The 20,287-nt window shown below is 40.6% G+C and overlaps 1 protein-coding gene across 3 annotated transcripts in view; it reads left to right on the top strand.

Annotated features, from left to right (window-relative positions):
* The window catches only part of LOC144580813 (uncharacterized), a 179,458-nt gene that overhangs the window by 134,763 nt on the left and 24,408 nt on the right, over positions 1–20,287 (top strand). The window contains exon 4 of one of the 3 annotated variants that reach the window (XR_013530995.1): positions 5,405–5,528. The exons of the other annotated variants lie outside the window; for them this stretch is intronic. The gene's annotated coding sequence lies outside the window, so the exon portion shown is untranslated. The remainder of the gene's footprint in view (positions 1–5,404; positions 5,529–20,287) is intronic. 3 annotated transcript variants of the gene reach the window in all.

The following is a 20,287-nucleotide window of genomic DNA, read 5'->3' as shown; positions in this document are numbered from 1 at the left end:
TAGCAAAATCTCTATCGCATACATTGAAGCTGTGATCTCTGGGTCCCAAGTTGAAAATCACACACACACACATCTAGACCAAAGCATAAAAATTAGCATTGGAAATGTATTTCTCAAAGATGTTCTCCCTACTCTCATGGATTCTTAAACATTTAAAGTGGGATTCCGTTTACTTTTTACTTTTTAAATAATCGCATTTACGTTTTCGTGAACATATCTGCAGTGGGGAATGAGGCTGACCTAAGTTTACACAAATGATTAGCAGCTGAATGTGGCTTAAAAATGACTGACAAGGGGGCCGGGCGCGGTGGCTCAAGCCTGTAATCCCAGCACTTTGGGAGGCCGAGGCGGGTGGATCATGAGGTCGAGAGATCGAGACCAACCTGGTCAACATGGTGAAACCCGGTCTCTACTAAAATACAAAAAATTAGCTGGGCATGGTGGCGTGTGCCTGTAATCCCAGCTACTCAGGAGGCTGAGGCAGGAGAATTGTCTGAACCCAGGAGGCGGAGGTTGCGGTGAGCCGAGATCGTGCCATTGCACTCCAGCCTGGGTAACAAGAGCGAAACTCTGTCTCAAAAAAAAAAAAAAATATGCCTTTCTGTGTTTCATTCTTTCTAGGAACTCCACCTATTCATTTATCAATGAAAATATTCTTGCATGCCTTAGCACCTTCATTTATTCAGTCAACAACCATTTCTTGTGGACCAAATTCCTGAAGCAGAGAGAACACTGCTATTTTGTTGGAGGCTTCTTTCAGGATTTGCTATCAAGGGAGACTTTTCCCTTTAAATATATAATTTGATTATTATTTTTGTTTTGAAATGCAGGAAAATGGGGCAGGGGTGAGTAATGAGGAAGAGGGAGGTGGATATTCAGTGACAACTGGAAAATGGCACCAGCCTTGCATTTCCCATTGCCAGAGATTCTATGCTTGACGTGCTCACAAAAATGCTCACATCTGGGAGGGCTGAGACCTAGGAGATTGCACTCCGAATTTACTACCCAGAACCAGAAAAAAGGAAGAAAATCAGAAACCTGAAAGACTAGGAATGACTACACCAAACCACTGAGCTCTGGATTTCCAGGGAGAGTTCATGACGGGTCATGGGCAGGTTGCTGGGAACCCTACAGGCCAAAATGATTCTTGGCAAAGGATAATCTCCGGTCACATCTGATTGAAGTCAGTTGTGGCCCTGGCCGATTTCTTTGAGGGATGTCCGTCCGTCCCCCGCCCTGACCGCACACAATCCATCCTGCACTGGGTCTGAGACTGTCAAGGCCAGAGCCAGGTGCCTGGGCTCCGCGTATCCTTCTCCATCAGTCATACTGCAGGGAGCAGACAATTAATTCTGGAGCAAAATTGAAAGTCAGAGGCAGAGTCTGAAAGAACAGAATGACAATAATAAAGTGCCCCAGCCTCGCATTAATCTCCCTCACTTCAGGCCTGTCACAGCCGGCCCGGCTGTGACTAATGCCAAGCTTTGCATACAGTGGTCACAGACACCGGCAGCATGCTCCCTTTACAGCGCTGGCGATGCGCTTTGTTGGGTTTTTGACTCTTGCAGAATCACTGAAAAAACATCACCGCTGGTCATAGGTAAGGGGACAGAGTTCCTCCATCATGTGCCTGGTGATGGATGCCTGGGTCCGGGACCTGCTGTAGGAGCAGAAGGAATGGGAAAGCTTCTCTCTCTCTCTCTCTCTCTGAATATGTCTTTTCCTCCTTCTCTCTTCCACTTCTCTGTCTCACCTCCCATTTCTACCATCTTGGATTGAACTCTCACCACCTTCCCTGATTCTTCCACTTCTTCTTCCTGTTGGTTTTTGTGGTCTCTCTCTTTGCTTTTACCAAGAGCCTACCTCATCCAATCCTGTTTCAGGAAGGCAGATTGCAGGGATTAGCTCAAGTGTGGCTGAGCGTGTAGATTGCAGGAAATGCGGGTGAGGTACCTTCACAGATAAGTCTACAACAAATAGCTGGAATTGGCTTATACCTGGGGGCTTTGAAGAAATCCAAATGAGAAATGGTGGCATTTTGGTCCAGAAGTGCAGCAGGTCCCCACATGGCCAGAAGACTACAGGACCCTAATGCCACTCTGGAGTTGCACGGCCAAACATGGTGAGCAGGCAGCTGGGGTGATTAGTCAGTTGAGGGATCAGTGAACACCTAAACAAAACTAACCCACCAGAGGAAAGGAAAAATGATTCCTCTAATGGGGAATCATGCCTCCCTGATTCCATTGAGATTTTCTGAGTAAAAGAATGGAGAATTCGGGGAGCGGTTCTCATGGCAGATTTTCGAAAGCTGTGTGACGTTTTTCCCTCCAAAAATTGTCAAAAACCTTTGAATTGCATTAAAATACATTGGTTTTGGGGGCAGAAACCAAAAGGTAGGATTTAACAGTTATGTCTTAGATGCAGATTTACATTTCTGCAGGGAGTGGCCTGCTGAGCTTATGGGAAAGGCTGTAGGAAAATCTCCAAAGCACGGTCAGTGAGCAGCAAAGAGGTAGGTGGACTTCAAGGATAAAAATGTCCAGGGATGTGGTTAAATGGAAAATGGCCGGTAAAGAGGGTGTTTCATATGGTCGCCAGCTTATTCTCTTGATGCAACCACAAAAGGCAACAATTGAGGGTGAAAACCAAGCTAAAGGCATGCCACGTCTTCCCAACACAGGGCTTGTCCATCTTCTCAAGGGATCAGCCTCATTGCATGAAGTCAGTCCTCAGAAAGAACACATTACGTTTGCACAGAGCCTGCTACAGAGGGGCCAGTGAATGCAGTCCCAGTGACCACTGCAGTCACACCAGGGGCCTCTGGGTCTTGGGCCTTGGGCCTCTGTGTCTTCACAAAGACACCCAGAGCTGTTCTGAAGATCAGCTCAGCCTGGCTGGAGCCCCACTGCACTGCACCTTCCCAAATGGCTTTTGGGTCCCATCCTCTGCCTTCCACTGTTCTTTTCTGCTGATACCTTGTCAGTCAAATGTAATCTTAGACTGAACAGACTGGGGGGCGCTCTGCCATGGCTAATTTTTTTTTGCCAATTTCCAGCCTCTGTGTCCCGGTACTTGGCTTCTATCTAGCCCACCCATGTCCCCAACGCATGCCAGGATAAGAAGTGATAAAGTCTGAATGTTTGTCCCCTCGGAATCTCGTGTTGAAATGCGACCTCCAATGTTGGAGGTGGGGCCTGGTGGGAGGCGTTTGGGTCATGGGGGGTGGATCCCTCATGAATGGTTTGATGCCCTCTCCATGGCAATGAGTGAGTTCTTGTTCTGTTAGTTCACACAAGAGCTAGTTGTTTAAAAGAGCCGGGCTCTCTTTTGCTTTCTTTCTCACCACGTGACACCCCTTTCTCCCTCTGCCTTCTTTCTACCATGATTGAAAGATTCCTGAGGCCTCGCCAGAAGCTAAGCAGATGCTGGTGCCATGTTTATACAGCCTGCAGACTTGTGAGCCAAATAAACCTCTTTTCTTTACCTATTACCCACCCTCAGGTATTTCTTTATAGTAACACAAAATGGCTTAAGACAAGAAGACACATCTGGTTGCCCTGGGCTGTAGACAATGGAATAGTGGAGTCTCTTTTCACCAATCCTCTTTTTGTTTCTTGTCCTCATCTGGCTTTACTACACAGAGCCTTTCCCACACCTGTTCCTGTAGCGCCTGCCTCTCCACAGCCATCAGAGAACCGGTGTGATGAGGGTGAATATGTTTAAGGCTGCCTTTGCCACAGTATTTCTCCAACCAATAGTACACACCTCTCCCCACCAAAATAACTTGTTGGAAGACATTTTAGAAATGCTGGGTAAACAAAATGAAACACGCTGCATGTTGTCAGTCTCCTCAGAACCTTTAATTTACTGCATACACTGTGACTTCATGGAAATGAATTTTTTTTGTGATGTCTTCTCCAAACATCTTGAGACATGGTGCCCATGTTAGCTACATGACCAGTAGACACTGTTTAGCTGCCCTCCTGCCTGAAGATAACACTTCATCTATGTTCTAGGAGAGAATGCTAGAGGGAGGAAAAATCATACAATCCCCAGAAGAGCAGAGTGGACGGTATAATTTTAGACCAAGAACTAGAAGATATGGATTCTGGTCAGGTGTGGTGGCTCATGCCTATAATCCCAGAATTTTGAGAGGCTGAGGCAGGCGCATCACCTGAGGTCAGGAGTTTGAGACCAGCCTGGCCAACACAGTGAAACCCCATCTCTACTAAAAATACAGAAAAATTAGCTGGGCATGATGGTACATGCCTGTAATTCCAGCTACTCAAGAGGCTGAAGCAGGAGAATCACTTGAACCCGGGAGGTGGAGGTTGCAGTGAGCTGAGATCACGCCACTGAACTCCAGCCCGGGCAACAGAGTCAGACTGCATCTAAACATCAAAAAAGGAAGATATGGATTCTTATTCTGGCATCATAATTTATCTGCTGTAGGGCCCTAGGGGATCTGCTCCCTGTCTATGAACCTGCTTCCCTGCCTCTGGTAGGTGGAGTTGGATCTGTCAGTCCCTGCAAGCGTCTTTCAGCTCACACAGTTTGTGACTTCACGTACTTGCCAATGTGCTCTCATCACCCCTCCCCCATTTCACCCATTCTCTCACCCCAGGGACTGAGCCAACTCTCTAGAATGAATACATTTGGCAGACAAGGGCTTGCAGGTTGATGAGGAGAGAACTGTTCTCCTGCTAAAGCTGGGGGCCCACTCAGGCCAGCATGAGCTCACACCTCTTAGACCTGCCAGTCCATTAACATTGCAAAAGACTTTGATGCACTTTGGGGAATTGTACAACATTGATTTTATTGTCATCTTTTTGCACAAGCAGTAAATAGGCTAACATTTTAGGTACAAAGTAATTATTCCCGAAAAGCAAGACATCAAAATAAAGTTTATAGTGAGCAGCCCGACATTTTGACAGGAGCTGTGTGGAGGTCTCAGGGATGACTTGTGGTTGCTGAAAAGGTTAAAGATCAGCCTGCTTCACTGGCAACTGGGAGGCACAAAGGTGGTCCCCTGCGGGCCATGCCATGGGAGGCAGAGATGCTGGGCTGGCCCCCACACAGGCTGGCCTACTGGAGGAATTTCTGGGGGGTTTCTCCCTTCCTGTTCAGGATTCAGCATGTCTCTTTTTATTAAGATTGTAAGGAGAGTATGCGCCAGTATGGACCAGTACACTTTTTTGTGTACACACCTGCTGTTGTAGCAGGCTTGGGGCTTTGCTCACATACAAGCAACACACACAAATACAGGGAGATTATCTGCTTCTCGGTCCTCTGCTGCGATCTGCAGAGGGTGGAGGCATATAGCAGATCCTACAGGTTGGCTAATGGGTGATTGAAAGGGTTCTATCTCTGGCTTTTATCTTCTTCTTCTTTTTATTTTTTTAAGAGACAGAGTCTCACTCTGTTGCCTAGGCTGGAGACCAGGGGAATGATCATAGCTCACTGCAGCCTCGAACTCTTGGGCTCAAGGGATCCTCCCACCTCAGCCTCCCAAGTAGCTGAAACTACAGGTATGCACCATGACACCTGGCTAATTTATTTTTTGTAAAGACAGGGTCTTACCCTCTTGCCCAGGCTGGAGTACCTCTGGCTCCTAAGGAGTGCTGTTTTTGGATATCTGATATGACTTGGCTCTCTGTCTCCACCCAAATCTCACGTTCAATTATAATCCCCAATGTTGGAGGTGGCACCAGGTGGGAGGTGATTGGACCATCTCCTAGTGCTGCTCTCACGATAAGATCTAGTTGTTTAAAAGTGTAATCCCAGCACTTTGGGAGGCCAAGGCAGACGGATCATAAGGTCAGGAGTTTGAGACCAACCTGGCCAACATGGTGGAACTCCATCTCTACCAAAAATATAAAAATTAGCTGGGCATGGAGATGCATGCCTGTAATACCAGCTACTTGGGAGGCCAAGGGAGAATTGCTTGAAACCAGGAGGCAGAGGTTGCATTGAGCCAAGATCATGCCACTGCATTCCAGCCTGGGTAACAGAGCAAGACTCTGTCTTGGAAAATAAAAAATGTATGTAGCACCTCCCTCCTCTCTCTGCCTCCTGCTTTGGCCGCATGAACGGCTGGCTCCCCTTTTGTCTTCCACCATGACTGCAAAGTTCCTGAGGCCTCTCCAGAAGCTGAACTGATGCTGGCACCATGCTTCCTGTATGGCCTCCAGAACCATGAACTGATTAAACCTTTTTCAAATAAATGACTCAGTCTCAGGTATTCCTTTATAGCAGTGAGAGAACGGGCTAATACAATATCTAACTTAAATGGAATCCAAAGAGATTACTCAGACTTTGTTTAAAGGACATACTGGCTTTGTGTTCCAGGATGCCAGGTCAGCGTGGCCATGTCTCAGGCTTGCTGGTGTGTCACTCTGCTGTGTTGATGAGGGAGGGGTGATGGTATGGGTCTTACACAGCAGGCTCTGAGCAAGGGTGACTGGCATCTTGGGGAGAGCGCTGTGTCTAGCCTCTGGACAGCTCTTCTGATCACCCTCCCTGGCTGCCTCAAGACCCCAAGTTCCCCACCTCTCCTAGTTTCTGACTTCGTATGTCCATGTTTGGTGGGAGGATGCTGAAGGTTTATCCGTCCCACTGACTGGCCTTGGATACATGCAAGTCCCAAGCACAGTTCTTTAGTGTGTACAACCTTCTTCCTTCTGGAGGCAACTGAGGATGATTTGTTTTTTCCTGGGCACCTTTTGGTTTGCTTCCCTGTTGGTTACAGATCTATGCAGTGTCTGGCCTCCTTCCAGTCAAAATATAGAAAGACGTGCATCCGGACAGAAGCTGGTAGCATCATTTCTATTTGAATCTGGCATGGGACAAACCCCCACTGAACATCTTATTATGTAAAAGAGTCATCAAAGAACACGTGAAGAAAGTTTTACCTGCTTCCTGTCTCCTGCTGAGTCGGCTTAGAACCTTCTTTCCTTTTGCTTGACTCCTCCAGTGAGCTCAGCAGAGAAACTGATTCATCCTCAAGGGAAATGAGAAAGGAGGTCTTTTGCAGGCATCCTAAGACCCTGCTTTTTGGAAGGGATTCCTCAACTGGCAGAAGAGAGTCTGGGGACCCTGGTTTCAACCTTGACACTGCTTGTCCAGAGGGCGGCCTCTGTGACTCATAGATGCTTTGGTTCCTTCGGAATGGCATGCACATGTGTATCACTGAGACTGGAAGGATCCTTTCATCCCTTGCATCTGTGCAGGCATCTTTCCCTCTAGGAAGCCTTCTTTGTTTGTCTGTCTCCAGACTGATGTGCGTTCACCAGATTTTGTGCTTTTTAAGAACTTGTCTCTGGGCCTTGAGTTTCCTCCTGCCTCTGCGTCCCGTGTTCTGTGATGACTTGGTTCACTTTACTCTTTTCCATGTCCCCAGCACCTAGCACAGGTTGTGGCAGCCGGCAGGTGCTCCACAAACATCTGTTGCAGGAAGATCAGTCCTGGATATCAAACTCATGGCCTCTGATCATGTTCATGGGTGTGAGGGACAGAACTGCTTTTTAAATTGTCCTGATTTCTCTAGGTCCTTTTTTGAAGGTACTCTTTGATGATCTGTCATTTCCAGCCCAAAAAATTATTAGTAGAAACTACAAAATGAGAGGTTTTGATTTTTTTTTTTTTGAGACAAAGTTTCACTGTCACTCAGGCCTAATTGCAGTGGTGCCATCTCGGCTCACTGCAACCTCCACCTCCCTGGTTAAAGCAGTTCTCCTGCTTCAGTCATCCCAGTCTGGGATTACAAGCGTGTGCCACCATGCCTGGCTAATTTTTTTTTTTTGTATTTTTAGTAGAGATGGAGTTTCACCATATTGGCCAGGCTGGTCTCAAACTCCTGACTCAAGTGCTCTGCCTGCCTTGGCCTCCCAAAGTGCTGGGATTACAGGTATGAGCCAGTGTGCTCGGCCAGGTTTTGAATATTTATTATTATAATAACTGCTTATGAATGGTTTTTGAAAGCAAAGTCATTCTTCAGGGATCCTAAGGAGAACTGGAGTGACATACCATGAAAGCCCCTTGCCCCTTGGTCACCCTTGTGAGGTCAATGAGTTTTAATGGATGTCACATCTTTAGTCAGCTAGCTACTGGGCTGAGAATGTCACAGCTTCTGTGCTTGTGTTCTGCAATGGAGCTCCATCTTCTGTCTGTTGGCACGTCTCAACCCAATGTCACCTTTTAACTCTCCTTGAAACCCAGAGGCATTATCCCTCTGCCAGGGAGGTTATGTCAGTTCTTCCTTCCAGGGGGACCACAGGAGGTGGCTTTTGAGACCACGAGGAGGCTGTGGGCATGTGAGGCCCAGAGTCTTCCATCTGTCTACAGGGCATGTTGCCAAACTGAAATCTTCAACATCCAACTAGATGGTATCTCCACAAGGCCAAACTATCAACTGAAATGCAATGACTAATATTATTTCTTTTTATTTCATTCATTTTCTATTTTTTATTTATGTCTCATTTTATAATTTTTATATCATTAGTATTCCTACTGTCTTTTTTTTTTTTTTTTTTTGATATGTAGAGGGTCATATTAGCAATGAAGCCTCCACGGTTGGGCTTCATTTTTTGTTCTGCCACTGGCTATACATGTGACCTTGAGTGATTTAGCCTTTCAACCCGAGTTTCATAATTTGGAAATAAGAAAAACGTGAACCCCTACTTCCTTGGGAAGTTGCTGGCATTATATGAATAAATGCAGGCAAAACCTTGGGGTGAGGTTGTGTCCCTCAGCAGGTATGGGTTTGTTTTTTGCACGATTTGGCCTGGGAGTTCTGTTTCTGGAACTTGAGAAGACTGGGCTTCTGTGCCTTTTTTCTTGTGTCTTGACTTTTCTGGGAAGTCCCCGAGAAAGGCCTGGATGTGTGTCTTCTTTGAGTGTGAGCACCATTTCAGCTCTTTTCCCAGGCCATGGGAAACCAAAGCCAGGACATTCAGAATGAGACACCCCATAGTTATTCTTCTTTCTTTGGGGGAAGAAAAAAAAAAAAACAACAAAAAAAACCACATCGCTCTCCTTTTGTGCCACTGCAAACATTGCGACATTTTTGGCGGGAAGGGGAAGTTATTTTGTGTATGTGTGAACTAGAATTTTGATAGACAGGATAAGTTGCAATCCAATTCTAAACTATAGATTTTCAAGCAGATTGATGCAACAAATTGTTAGCAAATAGCAGTTTGCAATTTGATGCTAATTAGACATAAGGCAAATATGTGCCATGACAAATTAGCAGCGAACCATACTGCAGAGGATTAGCGAGAGCTGGCACAGCTCGCGCCCGGCTTCGCACACCTCCCTGTCGCCGTCGTCAGCGTCACCGTCGGGGCCTGAGCCAGCCTTGCCTCTCTGTGAGCAGGAAGCTGGAGAGGAGACCAGGAGCCTCCCAGGACAAGTCTCAGCGCAATGCTCTGAGCTTTCACTTTCCACCTGTGCCCGCTGTTGGTCAGTGTGTTCTTTCCCGAGAGTGGGAAAGCTCATCTGATATACATATATGTAAAAATATTTACATATTTTTATAAATATAAAAATAATCATAGAAAGGAAACAGACATGCAAAAAAGAAAAGAAAAACTAAAGAGAGAAAGAATGAAAAAGAGAAAAGAAAATAAATTCAAAGATAACCACTGCTAGTAATTTGGTATTCATTCATTGATATCTTTGTTTCCAAGAAGAAAAAATACGTTAATATATAATATAATACAATATAATATATGTATATGTATTATATATGTAATTATTATTTAAAACAGAAAAGGGCTCACGCATTTGCTATTTACAGCCTTCTTTTCTCACTTAAATTTGTATTATGGATATTTTTCTGAGTCCATGAACACAGCTCCGCATTAAGAACAATAGTTATGCAGTATTTTCTTCTATTAATCCACCCGTTAGTTTAGTCACCTCACCCCTGCTGTAAGATACCTAGGTTGTTTGTAGCTTTTTGCAATTGTAAATACTGCAACACTAGACTGGCTTAAAAATTCATTTCTGCGCTCATGTGACTATTCCTAAGCACACATTCCTGGGAGAGGAATGATGGGATCACGCAGAAAGATTGCCTGCACTTTTATTTCCCTTCACAGTGTCTGTTTCCTGTGCTCTGATCAGTCCTGATTACTGTTGAAATCTTTGCTAGTTAGATATGCCCCCAAATGTTACCTTGTTCATATTTTCTTGCTTTTGTTTATTAATGAGAGTGTTAGGAGTTAAGTTTTTGAGGAGTCAAAAGTTACAAGTGGGACTTTTTGACTGGAGGGGTGGTTCTCCCTAACAACTGCATTTTTCAAGAGTTAGCTGTGTGTATATAGGTAGACAGATAGCTAGACGGATGGATGGACGAACGAATGGATGGACAAATGCATAGATAGATAGATAGATGATAGATGTATGGGTAAGTAGATAGATGAATAGATGAATAGATGGACAGATAGATAAATGGATAAATGGTTGGATGGATGAATGGATGGATGGGTGAATAAATGGATGGACAAATGCATAGATAGACAGATAGATAGATAGACAGACAGACAGACAGATAGATAGGATATGTATTTGTGTCTGGAATTTTCTTTCTACCTCAATTTATCCTGATCATTCTGATAGGTCGATGGTTATATTTTCTAACGGAATATTGTTTTACTTCACACAAGCAATTAAGTTTTAATATTTATTATTTGGATACCTTATTAAATTCTGTTATTAGCTCTACTAGATTTTCAGATGTTTTTAAGGAAAATAATTATAAAATATGTAAATAACAATCCCTGTGTTTTTATTTCTTAAATTTATATTTGGTACATAATTTTATTGTCTCACTTCTTTGGATTAGAACTTTCAGAGAAATATTAAATAATGGTGGTGATAATGAACTTTCTTATAAAGATTTTTTCTTTGAAGGGATGATGCAAATGTTTTATTCCTGGGTATAATGAGTGATAATTCAGAGTTTTTTCTTTAAATCATTTAAAAAAGTTAGCATTTTATTTTCAGTATTCTACACAATTGAAAATCAGGAATGATGATTGAATGTTTTCAAATTTTCATTCCTCAACAATAGTTATATTGGTTCCTTTGTCATATTTGATATCCTAAATTATATTAAAATTATATTTGCTAATGTTGAACCACTCTTATTTCCCCAAATTAAACAAACTTGTTAGTGGATCATTTGCTATGTTTGATACACTGCTGGATATGATTTTTCAAAACGTTTTAGAAAGAAGAATCAGGAAGTCAAAGCTGTGGTTTTAAAAAGGCACCTGGAATGCTGACCATGAGTAGAGTAGTTGGTTGGGAGCATAGGGTGCATGAGAGAGCAGTGGGAGGTGACATGAGATGGTTAACTGAGCTGTGGAGTCCTGCCTCAAAGACGTGAATTCTGAATATTTAGACTGATAATGTTTGATGCTAGGTAAGGAGGTGAGAGGCTAGTGAGGGGTCAGTCCCCTGACTCCTGCATTGTTGAAGGGGCAGCTGTGTGTGTATATATATCTATCTGAAGCATAGATACAGATATGGATATAGATGTAGATATATAGATACAGATAGATGGATGGATAGATAGATTAACAATAATATTAGGAGTTAAGTAAGTTTTGGAGGAGTTGAAAGTTAAAAGTGGATTTTTGACTGAGTGAAGGATGGTCTTCCCTAACCACTGCAGTTTTCCAGGGTTTTCCCATGAGAAAACACTGATTAGAATTCTGAGAAATGGGCCTGGCATAGTGGCTCATCTCTGTAATCCCAGAACTTTGGGAGGCCAAGGCAGGTGGATCACTTGAAGTTGGGAATCGAGGCCAGCCTGGCCAACATAGTGAAACCCCATCTTTACTAAAAATACAAATATTAGTTGGGCAAGGTGATGGGCACCTGTAATTCCAGCTACTTGGGAGGCTAAGGCGGGAGAGTCACTTGAATTCAGGAGGCAGTAATAGCAGTGAGCCGAGATCGTGCCACTGCACTCCAGTTTGGGTGACAGAGCCAGACTCTGTCTCAAAAAAACAAAACAAAACAAAAAGTCCAAATTTCTGAACTCATAAAAATGGTGATGGGAATCTAGAAGGTTAGAGAAATAGAAGGAAAACCGTAAGAGACCAACAGCAGGGGGAACGAAGGGGAGGAATGAGCCTCAAGAAAGAGACTGGTCAATGGTGGAAGAGTAAGATGAGAAATAACTTGGAATTTATTACTTGCAGATTTTGAAGCAGTAGATTTAGGTCAGATGAAAAGGAATTAAAGAGTTAAGAGACAGCAGTGAAGAGGCACACTAAAGATCTTTTCTTACCATGATGATGATTATTAACATCTTTATTATCATCGTTATTCACACCCAAATTGTTGACATGTGATCCAGAAGTTTTATGAAATAATTCAGGCATATTAAAATGTGTGGCTATCAGATCACACACAATTATGGGAGCAAAACCAATGAAGCAGAAAAACAGCAGGAAACAACTCAGGAAAACAATGTTTAATTTCTTTCCTAAGCCCTCTGGGGGAATTCTCTAGACAGTTTTGAGAATGATCAATAATGAATGTTGCCATGAATTTATTTTCCTTACAAATCTTTATTTAAACAGTATGTAATAGGCTGTATCGTGCCAGTGTGCTGGTCTGCCTGGGCCACTGGGAAACCCTGGAGTTTGAGGAGTGGGCTGTGGCCGGAGAATATCCTTCTCTGCATAGCAGATAGGCCAGTCTCTGGCTGCTGTGAGATTCCAGTTACAGGACTGTGATTAGGTAGAGGATCTTTCTAAGTTTTGAGAATCATTTGTCATGAATGAGAGTCAAATACATAGGTGTGTGATTTACTTCAAGATATCAAACAAATTTATATTTTGCCCCACATAATATTGTTTTAACTTCTTTGCTTTCAATTGTTTTCCAGGAAAAGTGGTTGGTGTTACAGTTAGAAACCTAGAAATCAGGCAGAACCCAAAGAAGGTTTTGTGGACAGATACCAAAATGTATCATTGCGGTATTCTATTTTATTGTGGCAGACAGTTTTAATCTTTTGCTTCTTGGAATGTGCACGTGGGATGGTGCCACCTATTGGAACTTCACTTTCAACATATATGCCTTGTAAAGAGAAAATGGGGAGAATCTTAAATTCATGGGTATGTCATTGTTGGTCACATCAGCTTCCCTTTTGTCTGACAAGTTGTTTCTAGACAGCGCAGATCTAGACTTTATACAGAAGTCGGTAGAGCATGACCTATTTTTTTATTTTCCTGGTCATGAATCCTGGAGACTAGCTGGCCTGTCTTAGTCTAAGGCAGTGCACCTCGGGCTCAACTTTGCATCTGTCATCTGGAGTGTTTGCAAAAATGCAAAACTCTATTATGTCCCTTTCTTCCAATTAGCCCTGAAATATTTTTTTTCATTACGATTGGAATGGGACCTAGGAATCTAAACTACTGGCGAGTTCCTTGTGGATTCAGACATAGGTAATTCACGGACTAATCTTTACTGTTAGTATATCTGCAGGGTCTGTAGTGATGTTCCCTCTTATTCCTGATACAGAGATTCTCCTTCTCTCTCTCTTTTATCCTTAGTACATCTAGCTAGAAGTTTCTTGGTTTTATGGATATCTTCAAAAAGCCAGATTGGTTCTGTTAATTTTTCTGTTTTTAATTCAATTTATTTCTGCACTTATTTCTTTTCTTCTCTTTGCCTTTGGTTTAATTTGTTTTGTTTTTTCTAATTTCTTAGAGTGAAAGCTTAGGTTATTAGTTTCAGACATTTCTTCTTTTCTGTATTAGTATTTAATGTTATATATTTTCCTCTAATACTATTTGAGTTTCACGTTCAACATACATGCCTTATAAAGAGAAAATGGAGAGACTCTTAAATTCATGGATATGTCCTTGTTGGTCACACCAGCTTCTCTTTTATCTGACAAGAAACAAACTTGTTTCTTCCTAAGTCTCTTTGCTATTTTAATATATTGTTAATTCAGTTCAAAAGATTTTCATTTTTATTCAGTTCAAAATATTTTATAATTTCTGTTGATCATCATTTAACTTTTAACCCATTTGTTTCTTACATAAAGTATGATTCTTTGAAATAGAGTGTAGATGTGTACTTTTTATATTTTTAATCTATTCTGACAATCTCTGCCTTCTAATTGGAGGGTTTCATTTATGATGATGTGATTATTAATACAGTCATATGTAAATTTACCATCTTGATAATTATTTTCTATTAATTTCTCTGTTCTCTTCGCATTCTCCTCTTTTTCTTTGTTTGTAGTAATTGAATGTTTCATGATTCAGTTTTATCTACTTTGTTAACTTTTTTTTTTTTTTGAGACGAAGTTTCACGCTTGTTACCCAGGCTTGAGTGCAATGGCGCGATCTCGGCTCACCTCAATTTCCCCCTCTGGGGTTCAAGCAATTCTCCTGCCTCAGCCTCCTGAGTAGCTGGGATTACAGGCATGCACCACCATGCCCAGCTAATTTTTTGTAGTTTTAGTAGAGACGGGGTTTCACCATGTTGACCAGGATGGTCTCGATCTCTTGACCTCGTGATCCACCCGCCTCGGCCTCCCAAAGTGCTGGGATTACAGGTGTGAGCCACCGCGCCAGGCCTTAACTTTTTAGCTATAACTCTATTGTGCTGTTTTTGTGGCTGCTTTATCTGTAACTTATCATGGTCTGCCTTCCATAATATTATAGCACTTTTCTTATGGCAAGGAACCTACAACCACTTCCGTTTCTTCCTTTCCAAGTCTCTTTGCTATTTCTGTAATGTGTTTTACTCTGATAACATTTTGCACATGCTATAAACTCCATAATACCTTGCTATTATTTTGTTCTAAACATTCAATTATCTTCTAAAAAGAATTGCAAACATTTTTAAAGTTTAAAATTTTCTCCCCCATATTTGCCCTTCCCTTCTTCATTCCTTTGTTGTGGATTCTGATTTCTATTTGGTATCTTTTTTTTTCACTGAAGGATTTTCTCTTTAACATTTTTTATGATAATAGTCTTCTGATCATAATTTTTTTCATCTTTTGTTTGTCTGAAAGGCCTATATTTCATTTTATTTATCCAAAATAGCTTTACTGGGTTTAAAACTGTAGCTTAGACTTTCTCTTTCAGTACTTTAAAGATGTTCCACTATTTTATGACATATATTTAATATTTATATTCTGTATTTTATTTTTGCATGCTTTTAAAGCATCATTCTATTTGTTTTTCTGTATATTATATTTTCTGCTGTCTGGCTGATTTTAAGATTATCTCTTTATCACTGGTTTAAGCAACTTGATTATATTAGATTTTGTTAAAATGTTCCTTATACTTATTGTGCTTGGGTTGTGTTGAATTCATGTAATCTACAGGTTCACAATTGTCATGAAATTTGGAAAAGTTTCAGCCACTATGAATTAAAATATTTTTCTGCCCTCATTCTTTCAGGACCTCCAATATTAGTCTACCTAGAGTTTTCCCACATTGCCATGTTAGTTTTTTTAAGTCTTTTTGTTTCTCTGTGTTTTGTTTTGGATAGTACTTACTTTTCTACTTCAGTCTAAGAAAAATATCTTCCATGTATCTCCTTAAAATACTCATGTATTGTTTTCTCTTCTTGAACAATGGAAATATAATAATAATAGCTGTTTTCCTATCCTTGCCCTTAACCTTTGTTAGAGCAGGGGCAGCCATTAGTCTAGGGCTCCTGCAGCTCCAATATTGAGGCAATACCTGCCTGAGTCCACCTAAAGGCATGTGTGTTATGGAGCTTCACTCCTGCTGCTGTGAAGGTGAATTATTACTAGCCATTCATGAGCTTTATGATTTTAAAATGTATTCCTTTCTAGGTTTTCCCTGGCTCTGTGCATTTTCCTCACACAAATGTACTGATCAGTGCTGAGCTGAAGAATTGAGAACTCTCTCCAGATCTCCAGAACTTTCTTTTGGCAGAAATCTTTTATTCTGTATTCTGCCCTGTGGATTCTGGCCTCTTTCTTAACTTCAAAATTTTGTCTCCTTAACTCAGCGAGCTCACTGAGCTCTCTTTGGATTTCTATCTCTTGCAGTAGCCTGGAAACTCTCCAGGAGGTAACTTCAAATTAGTGACCTGAGCTTAGAGTGGAAGCTTGATCTCAGAGACAAAGCTTTCAAAGCTTTTTAGAGTGGAAGCTTAGGTTACTCATTTCAGACATTTCTTTTTTTCTGTGTTAGAATGTAATGCTACAAATTTTCTTCTAATACCTACTTTAGTGGTATCCCACAAATATTAATATATTGTCTATTTAGTTCAAAAATTTACATTTTCATTCAGTTCAAAATACTTTATAATTTTCCTTGACTTATATAAAGTTTGGGTGTTTGAGACAGAGTCTATATGAGTGTTGGCTTTTATTTTTAAATTCACTCTGACGAGCTCTGCCTTAAGCTACTGTAAGGGCTGTAAGGGTTACTGTCTTGTGAGGTTTACCGCCAAGTTTAAAATGAGGAAACTCAGGCCTGTATGAGAACAATTAGACGCCAATTTATTCGGCTCCTGGGCGAGGTTCTGTGGTCCTGGTGAAAGAGGCCCGACTTCTTTCAGGCGTGGGGGAGGGGGGGTGGGGGGTGGGGGGAGTGGTTTATAGGGAGGGAAGGCGTTCCGATGGGCTGTGGAGAAACAGGATGTGGACGTGGCAAGCTACTATAGGTAGGTAGGCGGGATTTCCGGATGGGGCATTGTGCTATTGGGCAGGTTTTGGCGGGGCTTTCCAAGGGCGGGCTAGGTGCGGTGTGCAGAGGGGATTTCCAAAGTGGAGCTAGATGATGGGCATATTCTGGTGACATAATTTTCAGGCGGGGAGAGGGATTGGCATGTCCAAGCTCCCGTCGAGGCAACCAGCCTTACAGGGGCCACCTCATTTATTTGGATCCACTTTGGAATCATTGTCCTGAGCTGCCTATTGTCCAGTATCCAAAATACCTTGCTTGATAAAATTTTGTTTATTATTAATTTTTAAAAAGTTTTTAAGGCCAGAAGGTAAATTTAGTTTCTGTTACCCCATCATTATCACAAATGGAACCTACTTTCACTCTTTTTTTTTTTTTTGACAGTCTTGCTTTGTCTAGCAGGCTGGAGTGCAGTGGCCCAATCTCTTAAAAGTTATTTTCAGTGGTTATAGAGCCTATTTGATAACTATTTCCTTTCTGACATTTTAATTTAACTTTCTATTTCCTTTTCAGTTGGCTAGTTTTTTGTTATAATTCAAAATCAAAATGTAAGTTTTACTTATTCATTTAAGAAAATTTCACTTTTTAATTGGCAAAATCGTACATATTTATCATGTACATTTCCGTTTTGAAATATGTATACATTGTGAAATTGTTACACTTTGCTAAATAACATGGGTTATGTCACATACTTATTTTTTGTGGTGAGTATACTTAAAATCTACTCTCTTAGCAACTTTCAAGTATATAATACATTGCAATTAACTATAGTCACGATATATAATAGACATCATGAAATAATTTCTGTCTAACTGAAATTCTGTATACTTTGATCATCTCCCAATCTGTCTTTCTTTCTCACTCATATATCTTCAGTGTACTGATTTCACTTACTTTGGATCTATACCAAGTAGTGGGGTTGCTGGATCATTTGTTAGAAGCAAGACGAAGTCAGCCTTGCTAGACTTCTGTCACTGTCATAATCTTTGCAAAGCTGTTTTCAAGATTGGAGTCAAATTTCATCCTTGTGTATGTGGATATCCAATTGTTCCAACACTATTTATTGAAGAGTTTGTCCTTTCCCAGTTGTGTGTTCTTGGGAACTTTGTCAAAAATCAATCGATCAATATCAATATTTATATTATTTATAAATAAATATTTATTGACCAAATCAATAAATGTGTTAATTTATTCTTGGCCTCTCATTTCTGTTCCATTGGTTTATGTGCCTATTTTAATGCTGGTACCATGATACTTTGAATGCTATGGCTACTCAGTGAACCCATCTAGGCCTGATGCTTTCTTTTATATGGAAGTTTGTTAATGATTAATTCAATTTCTTTAATAGATGTAGGTCTACTTAGATTATCTATTTCTTCTTGTGTAAGTTTTAGTAGTTTGTGTCTTTCAGGAATCAATCCACTTCATCTAAGCTAAAAAATTTGTGAGTATGAAATGGTTCACAAAATTAAAAAATTTTTTTTTTAATCTTTGTGGGATCAGTAGTGCTGATCACTTCTGATATTGGTAATTTGTGTCTTTTCTCTTTTTTTCTTGGTTAGCTTGGCTAGACATTTATCAATTTATTAATTTTTTTTTAAAAAAGAACTAGCTATTCATTCTGTTTATTTCCTGTATTTTCTTATTTTCCTTTCATTGATTTCTACTTTTCATTTTATTGTTTCTTTTTCTATGCTTGCCTTAGGTTTATCTTGTTCTTCTACTAGTTTCATAAGGTAGGAATTTAGATTACTGGTTTGAAATCTTTTTTCTTTTCTAACATGTACAGTTTACCCTTGAACAACATGGTTTTGAACTGTGATTTATATGTGGATTTTTTTCAATAAGTATACTTATTGAAATTAGTATACTTACTGAAAATTTTTGGGGGAATTTGCAACAGTTTGAAAAAGACTCACAAACTGTATGAGCTAGAAATATAAAAATGTTTTTAAAAGTTCAATATATTTTGCAGGTATAAAAGATATGTAAATATTAGTCTATTTTTATCACTTACTCCCATAAAAAATATATAGATATATTTATTTATTAGAAAAAGTGAAAATTTATCAGAACTTACATACACAAACACAGACTGTAAAATTTATCAGAACTTACATACACAAACACAGACTGTAAAATTTATCAGAACTTACATACACAAACACAGACTGTTTGAAGTTGAGAGAAATGTAAACAAATGTAAGAATGCAATATTAAATTATACCTGCGTAAAATGTAGTTGTAGCATGTGTTATACCATTGTAATAGTTGAGCAGCCTCCTCCTGTTGCTATTGTGGTGAGCTAGTGTTGGAGGTATCTGCTTATTTAGTGTTGTGTGAGGCCAATCATCTCCCCATGAGCAGTTTGTCTCTCAGTGAAAAGTGATTTCTTGTGGTACTCGTTTATTTCCCATAGTGTTTAGTGCAATACTGTTAACCTTGAATAACACTATGGGGCCCATTCTAAGTGTCACCAGTGATGCTGAAAGTGCTCCCAAGAAAAAGAAAAAAGTCACAACATTAGAAGGAAAAGTTGAATTGCTTGATAGGTGCCATAGATTAAGGTCTAAACTGCTATTGCCCACCATCTCTTTCTTTCCTTTCCTTTTTTTTTAAATTTTTTTGTCAGAAATGGTTGCTTTGTTGCTGAGGCTGGACTAGAGCTCTTAGGCTCAAGCAGTCCTCCTGCCTCAGCCTCCCGAGTGGCTGGGACTTCAGGCATGTGCCAATGTACTCAGTCATCTGCCATTTCAAGATAAATGAATCCAGCATAAGGACCATAGCAAAAAAAGCAAAGGAAATTCATGAAGCTGTCTTTTCAGCTACATCAGTAGGCACAAAAACCTGGTAATTTTTTTTTGTGAAATGCTTTTTATTATTGTATTGAAAATGCAGCTTTTATGTGGGTGCAGGATTGCTATAAGAAAGGCATACCTATAGACTCTAACACGATTCGAGAAAATGTGAAGTCATTATGTGACAACTTAAAGCGAAAGGAATGTGAATGATCTAAAATTGGAGAATTTATTGCCAGCACAGTATGATGTTATAATTTTAGAAAGAGGTTTGGCTTATAAAAATATAAAGATAACAAGAGAAGTACCTTCTGCTGACCAGCAGACGAGCTTCCCAGAACTATTAACAAAATCATTGAGGAGAAAGGATATCTGCCTGAACAGGTTTTTCAGCCAGACAAAAGCACCTTATTCTGATTTTTGAAAAAGCCATAAAAAGCATCTATTCATAAAGAATAGAAGCCAGCACCAGCACCAGCACCAGCACCAGGATTTAAGGCAGGAAGGGACAGGCTAACTTTACTGTTCTGTGAAAATGCAGTGGGTTTGTGATCAGAACTGCTCTTATCTATAAACTGCTAACCCCCGAGCCTTGAAAGGAAAGGAAACACCAGCTACCAGTCTTTTGGTTGTCCTGTAACAAGAAGGCCCGGACAATAACTCGGACAATGAGAACTCTTTTTTTTTTTTTTTGATTGGTTCCAATGATGCCTTGTCTCTGAAGTCAGGAAGTACCTTGCCATTTAGGAACTGTTTTTTAAAAAATTATTTTGAAATTGGAAAATGGCCCTA

This window comes from Callithrix jacchus, chromosome 22 (assembly GCF_049354715.1).
Source record: "Callithrix jacchus isolate 240 chromosome 22, calJac240_pri, whole genome shotgun sequence".
NCBI classification, from domain to species: domain Eukaryota; kingdom Metazoa; phylum Chordata; class Mammalia; order Primates; family Cebidae; genus Callithrix; species Callithrix jacchus.
The sequence above is the reverse complement of the archived record's forward strand: the minus strand, read 5'-3'. Positions and strand labels throughout refer to the sequence as shown.